Below are 9383 nucleotides of genomic sequence, written 5' to 3'. Positions count from 1 at the left end.
TATTTGTCACTTTTTAAAATTCTTTTGTCTAACTTCATTTGCTCTTATAATTAAAAATCCTCTTTAAAGTCAGTCTATACAGCCTTAATTACGAATATAGTAATAATAATTCCAGAAAAGACTTAGCACACTATTGTTTGGCACATTTTTCACATTTTTAAAATACAATGTGTGAAGTATTTAAAACTTTTTTGATTTCTGTAGCTTTTCTGTTAAGTCCAGCATCATTACGAATGCTCTGTATGTATTTTCATTTGCCTCAAATAATTTGAATCCGATGCTAAAGGAGAACCACATACTTTACAATAATGTGGTTTCTCTCCAGGTAGGTTAGTATCTTTTATTTTCTCGGTAAGAATGTCAGTGGATGTTTTGCTCCACTTTTCGAGCTTCGAGTAGTGGTAGCAAAACAGTAGCACCTTCTTTTCTGCAACAGACCACGGCTGAGCTTTTAAGCCTCTTGTATTTTTCTTTCTTCTTGTTGCTGAATTTGATGTCTGGGGGCCAGGACCTCTGTTATCAAGGCCTGATGGCTGACCCTGGTTATCCTCTGTCATGGTTGGAGAGCCACTTCCAGAGTTCGGAAGGTTTACACCATTGTTTGCATCTTCCAGCCTGGCGTATGAACGGGTTGAAGGGCCCTTTTTATCCTGGGTGCCGACCTGCCAGTATGCGTTTTTATTTTGTTTCATATATTGTTTGTATTTCCCCATTGTCCACGGCTTTTTATTTCTTATTAAAAGCTTCCCTTTATTGCTAAAGGGGGTGCCCCCGTCTGCAAACTGGTGGACGTGCTGGATGGCTTGAGGAGATAGCACACCATTTCTTTGAATATTTAGTCAGGGTTTACTTCCAATGAAGTGTCCTCATATCAGAATTTCTGACAAACCCCTGTACAGAGAGACCTTAGGCACTCGAGAATAGTGTCTAGTAGGCATTCAGTTTCTCTCCTGCATGTGATTTAATATGCCTAAACATATGTGATTTGTATGCAAAAGAAGAACCACATACTTTACAGGAATGTGGTTTCTCTCTCGTATGTGTTTTCATATGACACAACAAAGTGTACTTCCGTGCAAAAGAAGAACCACATACTTCACAAGAATGTGGTTTCTCTCCCGTATGTGTAAGCATATGATGTAATAAATTTGATTTCCGCACAAAAGAAGAACCACATACTTCACAAGAATGTGGTTTCTCTCCCGTATGTGTTTTCATATGATTCGACAAATGTGACTTCCATGCAAAAGAAGAACCACATACTTCACAAGAATGTGGTTTCTCTCCAGTATGTGTTTTCATATGATTCAACAACGTTGATGTCAGTGCAAAAGAAGAACCACATACTTCACATGAATGTGGTTTCTCTCCCATATGTGTATTTATATGACGCAACAAATGTGACTTCCATACAAAAGAAGACCCACATACTTTACAAGAATGTGGTTTCTCTCCCGTATGTGTTTTCATATGACTCAATAAATGTGACCTCTGTGCAAAAGAAGAACCACATACTTCACAACAATGTGGTTTCTCTCCCGTATGTGTTTTCATATGACTCAATAAATGTGACCTCTGTGCAAAAGAAGAACCACATACTTCACAAGAATGTGGTTTCTCTCCCATATGTGTTTTCATATGACTCAACAAATTTGACTTCCATGCAAAAGAAGAACCACATACTTCACAAGAATGTGGTTTCTCTCCCGTATGTGTTTTCATATGACGCAACAAATGTGACTTCCATGCAAAAGAAGACCCACATATTTCACAAGAATGTGGTTTCTCTCCCATATGTGCTTTCATATGATGCAACAACGTTGACTTCAGTGCAAAAGAAGAACCACATACTTCACAAAAATTTGATTTCTCTCCCGTATGTGTTTTCATATGACACAACAAAGTGTACTTCTGTGCAAAGGAAGAACCACATATTTCACAAGAATGTGGTTTCTCTTCCGTATGTGTTAGCATATGATGCAATAAATTTGACTTCCGTGCAAAAGAAGAACCACATACTTCACATGAATGTGGTTTCTCTCCCGTATGTGTTAGCATATGATGCAATAAATTTGACTTCCGTGCAAAAGAAGAACCACATACTTCACAAGAATGTTGTTTGTATCTCGTGTTTTCTTGCATCTGATTCCACAAGAAATAAAAATGTAATGAAGTGTGTGATGATAGGCACGCTAATTAATTTAAACTTTAGAAAATTTATATGAAGAAATTCATAATTATTTTAAACGATTTTTAAATCACCATGAAGAAAGGTGCTTCTTATCCATTACTGAATTTCTTTTCTTTGTTGCAAATTCTGAAAGTATAAAATAAATTTGAAAAAGTACATTATATGTTGTAAAATTCAATTCATTATGTTGGTATTTATTAAAAATATCCAAACATATATTAATAATGAAATAAAAAAATAAAATGAGTATAGTTTCATTCAATACAGGTTTGTTTACAAAATTAAGGTGCTTTTATTTTTCCAACTGAAAATAATAACGTTTTTTTATTTTAGAGATAAGGATTGAGTCTTCATATTTGATTCTTCAGAATACTGTTCTCCACTTGGGTGTTATTTTCACAATGTTTCTATGTAACCTCCGATCTTACTCGGGTGTTTTTTGTTTAACTTTAGAACCTTTCTCTTGAACTCAAAAATCTTTACATAATTCTGAATGGAACGTTTTATTTAGTACATGAGATTAGCACACTCTCGTATTGGTAGCGATGACTGGGTAAAAATTTGTAAGTAATTTTTAATTCTATTTTCAATCTCACTGAGGATAAAAACTTCTCGCATTCAGTAGTATGTAACCTACAACTAAATTTTACCAAGTACTCTAATCATAGCAACATATATTAGCATTACAGGTCCTAGCAGACAATCTTAGTATGAATTTGAAGATCTATTTTGTTTCTAGATGTTATCAGTATTCATTAGTCCATATCATATAAATATATATATATATATATATACATACATATATATAGACAGTTTTTATTACATATTACTATATGTATATATATTATTATTAATGGTTCCTTTATCGTGTTAAATAATATATAACCTAGCTTACTCTTCATTGTTCTTCTCCATTTATAATATTTACTTTATACCATAATGGTAAATGATTTAATTTTCCATCCATATATATTCTGCCATAACTGATTTTTCAATCTCTCCACATATTACAGCTTTTCAATGATTTTATAACCTTACTGTTAGTGAATGACATGACTCACATTTGTATAATTTTCCACATTTACATGGAATCTATTCGTCATGATTGTTTTCATTAGTGGTTTTCCATGAACAACAAGTTTCTGTAGAATCGAATCACTCTTGAATACTATATTATGTTTAGCTCTCTGTTATATTGTTTTCTTAAACTTTCCACCTTATATTGACATTTTTATCAGTAGCAATACACATGAACGATAAAATGCTTTGGATAATCACACATTTCACGGGGATTCTGATAAAATAGTCATATTTTAGAAACCGAAGCATTTTAAGTCGTCAGTATGCACTGTTTTGTTTTTTCAAACGAATTTATAAATAATAATGTACATTATATATTTTAAGAGTTTTAAGCAAATAAATTTATAAATAATAATGTACATTATATATTTTAAAAGTTTTAAACAAATAAATTTATAAATAATAACGTACATTATATATTTAAAGAGTTTTAAACAAATAAATTGATAAATGTGCATTGTATATTTTAAGAGTTTTAAACAAATAAATTCATAAATAATAATGTACATTATATATTTTAAGAGTTTTAAGCAAATAAATTTATAAATAATAATGTACATAGTATATTTTAAGAATTTTAAGCAAATAAATTGATAAAAAATGTTAACATCATAAAATGGCGTTTTCAGTAAGATTTTGTAACAACTCCCCCAATTTCTAAATGCTCGTACTGCACTGGTATGAAGAATGTTTTCATGAGATTTAGAATCTAGCCAAGAAAAGATTGCACTTTTAATAGTTTCGCCTGTCTGAAATAGATTTGAGCACTCGTTTTTCCATTGTGTAAAAAAGATTTCAACATGAGTATGGCACTTTTTGTTTTAATTTTATTTGAACTATCATAAAACAATCTTTTTACTGTTTTAATCTGTTAAAATAATAATTGTATATGATTTTCTGTTGTTGTAAATAGCAATTAAAAAACATGATATCCGGAAAAAATCGTTTTGATTCTTAGTGTAGACTAGCATTAGGAATAGCATCATAACTAGAAGCAGCGATAGCATAGCCACTGTAAACAGACGTTTTTTGTTGTTGATTTTTATTCCAGATCGATTTTTTTAAATCAAAAATTTGATTATAAAAACTTTTCTTGCATGTTTAGTTAGAGCTATTTGTTATCGAGCATATAAATATTTAAAAACTTTGACTAGTGGTCAAAATTTTAAATATTGTGTTTTTGTTTTGAACAACCAAAAATGTGACTGAATTATTTTTAGGTTCACAGGTAGGAGCGGTATCAGCTCTCTATTTTTTTAATTTTCGTCTTTTTTCCAATGTTTGCAGCAAATTATTATTGAATAGAAACTAATGTGCCCAATTATAAAAAATGCGAAATCGATATTTAAATATTTGTAGGAGATGCTCAATTAAGAAATAAAAACGGTAGAAAAAGACGTGAAATGTAATTTAAAAAAATCAAATTTATTCAAAATGTGTGAACAATTTTTCAGCTTTAACAAAAACTTGTTTTTTTTTTTAATATATTAATGTCAGCTTTAACAAATAGTTATTATTTTTTAAATATATAAATAGGTGGGTAAAAATACTTGATACTTTTACAAACGTTGCGTTTTCTGTTAGAGTGACATTTATTTTTGTTTGTTTGTTGTAATTCTTGTATAGTTTCATAATGGGTGTTAAATGCCCTCATAACAAAAACTCACTTAATTCTTCGTCTAACCCTTAGTATGAGTGGCAAGCCTACTTCTAAAACCTTCAGCCCTTACAATAACGCTAAGTCCAAGTGGTAGAGCTCCCCATTAAACAAAATTTTTCGGTAAGTTACATATACACGTAAAAAAGATCTTTCCTTAAAGAAAAGTGCAAATAATTTTTTCCCATAAAAATTATATTACTCAACTGTCCTAAGACGTTAGAATGGTCTTAAATGCTAAATAATTTTACATTAAATTCATGTGAAACCAACCCCCACTCTAAATTCTAATTTTTTTTTGTTTCTATCAAATATCCAGGATGTTAACACATAATTTCCCTTAGCTCTAATTGTGTGATAAAAGTCATGGGTTGCTTAAGAAAAAAGGAGATGAGGAAGTACTTCGATTTAGGTGTTAGTAATAATTAGCAGTGTTTTTAAAGCACTTACAGGAACCTGAACTATGTGATAAAAAAGTTTAAAAACAGCTAATCATTCCCCATTAATTGTAGAAGGGCTTGCTCGATTAAGAGTAGGGATAGAAAGTCAGTCTTTCAACCATAATTTCTTTGTTTCAGAGAATCTCAACACAAATGTGATAAAAGCTGCAAGTGGCTTAAGAAAAATGGGGTGAGGATGTATGTCAATTTAGGTGAAATGATGCAAGCAGATGTAATTGAACGATTGAATAGTCCATGGAGTTTTCTGATTGTGTAAGTAGAAAAGAAGGATGGTAGTAAAATAGATGTAAAGGCTTTAAATAAAGTCATGAAGAAGTTTGCCTGAGTGTTACCGGTCATTGATGACATATTAGCCTTACTTGGGTCGGCAAAATACTTTGTAAACTTAGATCTGAAATCAGGTTACTCTCAGGTTTAATTAAATAAGAATGAAAAAGAAAAGAAGTTCATTTACCTGCAACTGGGGTTTATTTCACTTTAACATTATACTATTTGGTCTCGCAAACACCCGAGGATCTTTCAGCAATTAATGTCCATATTTCTACAGGGACAGAAAGATTATGCATTACCATATTTGGATGATATTTTTATATTCTAAGATACTATGGAAAGTCACTTAAAGAACAGGATCTGGGGTTCAAAGTTAGTGAACAGAGTTTATAGCCAGACCTGGAAAAAGTCAAAATCGATAAAATATCGACTCCAACTACTGTGAGACAAGTCAGATCTTTCATTCGTATGACGTCATATTATTGTCGATTTACAAAAAAAAAAATTTGCCTCAAATGATCTGATATGATCTTTGTTAAAAACAAATTTACTTTTTTATCTCATAATCTTAGTGATATGCAAGAGAGATGGTAGGTGAAATCGTTTTGTTTGAGCAAAAATAGTTTTCATTGTATAAGAAAGTTGAGGGCTCATTGCTGTCATATGTTATGTTTTTATTAAATTAGGGAACAAAGGGCAGATAATTAAATTTTTGGATTTAAAGATGCGGATGCAGAACAAAAAGTTCAGAGTGATGGGCGAGATAGTGTATTACATGTCCCAACCTGACAATGAACTATTGATAAGGTAACATGTACCGTTGCATCCTAAAAAAAGAGTGTTAGTACAGTACCATGACAATAATAGTTATGGAAAAGACTTTTCATGCTATTAAGCAAAAATATTTTTGGTTGTGTTTATTTAAGGAGGTGAATGAATATGTAGGAAATATATCAAATGTGCAAAACAAGAGATCTGAGGAAGCAACAACCTAGAATGCAGAAGTGCGATCAGCCTCCTTTTCCTTTCATAAAACTGGTGTTGGCTATTTTGGGCCCTACCAAAGACACTTTTGGGTAACTAGTAGATAGTGACTTTCATCGATATGTATAGTGGTTGGCTGGAGACTTTTTCGGTTCCTAATAAGAAGGCAGAAACGGTAGTGCATCTGTTGTTGGATGAAATTCTCCCCAGATTCGGAGGACCACCCCAGCTGTTAAAAGATAATGTCCGGAAAATATTAACAAAGTCATGAAGAAGGTGTTGAAGGACATCAACATACATCATGTGATGACGTCATTTTATTACCAAACAAAGAAAGAAGTGGAAAGATTTCATAGGATGATGCATGACAGTTAAGCAAAAATGATCAGAAACAATGAGATGTCATGAGATTTATACATAAACAAAATGTTGGCAGCTGTCAGATTTCATGTGAGCGAAACAACAAAATTCTCACCATACTACTTATACAACAGAGATGTGATCCTGCCATTAGATAATATATTAATGCCTTGTAGAATATACTATGGTGATGAGCAACACGAGATCGCTCTAAAAGAGATGTATCGATCTTTTACTTTGATAAGGAATAACATTCAGGAAGTAAGGAAAAAACTGATAGAGAACAAGAATAAGAAAATAAAGTCAGTAGATTTTAAGATTGGAGATCTGTTTTTTATAAGAACCACCAGAAGTTGCATGTGAAACATCTGTGGGTAACGTTGATTGATGAAAGTTCAATGAGTTGGATAGTGATTGAGCCACAGAACAAACTGATATCTCAATATGGAGAAGTCAACATCAACAGGAAAAGCCGTTAATGGATCGTAGAGTCATGACATATAGCATGACATCGAAAATTGCAAATAATTTGGACACAAATTATCTGCTGTATCATCGTTTGTGGATGTCCAAGACAGTAAAATATAATATTAAGGAGTCTACATCAACGGGAAAGGTTGATGGATTGGAGAGTCCTGACACATAATGCAGCATCAAAAATTGCCAATAATTTGGACACCAGTTATCTCCTATCTGCACCTATTGTGGATGTCAGACAATAATCGGATCCATTTAGAACGGCCTAGAGTTGGTTCAGAGTTTGGAAGTGGGGAAGAGGAACCAGTGAGAGGGAATTCGTTAGGTTGGATAAGATCTGTATTCTGTTTTTAAAAAATATTTCTTTCTCGAGATTCGTTTTATACGTGACACTTAGGAAGATGATTTCGGCTAACCATTTTGACAGAGTATGTGAAGCATTTGGAATGAATTATGAAAGAAAAGATTATAAGAAAAACAAAAGAAATTAATTTTTTCTTGTTTATAAACTCAAGCATGGAAGTCATCAAGTGTCATCTACTGATGTTAATTTTAAAATAATCAGATGATATTTACCATGCATAGGGCGTTCCACTTATTAAGACATTTAAAAAAAAGAAAAAAGAAGCTTATTCTTGGAAAGAAAAAATTGAGTTAACAAGACAATAACGAGTTTTCAAATATTAAACAATGTAATTCCTTATGTTATGATTGGTGGCCGCCACTGATAACATAAAGAATTACTTAGCTTAATATCCATAAAACTACTTGTTTGCAGCAATTTTTAATGTGGTATTCGTTTTAAGCATACCCCAAAAACCTATCAAATTTGTCATATATATATTTATACAGAAAAGTGATACTCACTTTTCGAAAAAATAATTTCCTCATGTCATGAAAACTAATTTTCTGCACCACTTTTGAAGTATTTATTCATTTTCAGCATCCTTGAAAACCTCTAAAAGTCGTCATTGTAAAGAATATTTGTAATTTTAAAAGATTTTAGAAATTGACATTTTTTTTATGTTTAAGTCATTAGTGAAAACAAAATCTGATTTTTATTTTGACTTGTGAAACATTTAAAAACCTAAAATTTATAAAATTATTATTATTATTATTATTTTATTTTTATTCATTTATTTATTTTTCTGTAAACGATAAAGAAGTTTTTATGTTTAAGTCAATATTAAAAACAAAAACAATCGATAGCGAAAAATTTTCCACGATAAATCAACATTTTCATTAGGATTATTTTTTTTTCTTTCTGATTTCATGTTTCAATAAAGACACAGGGAAATTAAAGAACAACAATCAATAAGAATGTTATCAATTCTGTACGTGAAAACGCATACAGAATTGGCCACAACTGATAACATAAAGAATTACGTATTGACCTTTTTTTTATGTTTAAGTCAGTATTGAAAACAAAATCTGATAGATTAGTGACCATTCGATAATAATCCGATGAAAAAATGAAAAAAAAGATGAAAATAAAAAATACACATACGTGCGCCATGTAGTAATACTTACGTTTTTGTTTTATAATCTGCTTTCGATTAACTTTATCTGCTTTTATAAAGGAAACGATTTTTCAAATGTGATTGACTTTACAAGCTCAAAAAATAAAAAAGAAATCATTTAAAAAAAAGAGCCGATCTATTTGATGACACCAACCATAACCTTTACAGGTTTCATATACTCTTACATACTTACATACTCCAACCATAACCTAAATACGTTTACTATACCCTTAGACTCCAACCATAACATTAACACGTTTCATATGCACTTAAACTCCACCCATAACCTTAACACGTTTCATATACCATTAGACTCCAACCATAACCTTAACATGTTTCATATACTCCTACACTCCACCATAACCTTAACACGTTTAATATAT

General features: G+C 31.3%; 1 long non-coding RNA gene across 1 annotated transcript in view; it reads right to left on the bottom strand.

Moving 5' to 3' along the window:
- The window catches only part of LOC145270998 (uncharacterized), a 61339-nt gene extending 52273 nt beyond the window's left edge, over nt 1–9066 (bottom strand). Inside the window, exon 1 of the long non-coding RNA XR_013865645.1 lies at nt 9011–9066. This is a non-coding gene — a long non-coding RNA (uncharacterized LOC145270998). The remainder of the gene's footprint in view (nt 1–9010) is intronic.
- Between the last annotated feature and the right edge of the window lie 317 nt (nt 9067–9383).

The sequence above is a fragment of the Euprymna scolopes genome, chromosome 46 (genome assembly GCF_053919585.1).
Source record: "Euprymna scolopes isolate OS-2025 chromosome 46, ASM5391958v1, whole genome shotgun sequence".
Lineage (NCBI taxonomy): Eukaryota > Metazoa > Mollusca > Cephalopoda > Sepiida > Sepiolidae > Euprymna > Euprymna scolopes.
The sequence above is the reverse complement of the archived record's forward strand: the minus strand, read 5'-3'. Positions and strand labels throughout refer to the sequence as shown.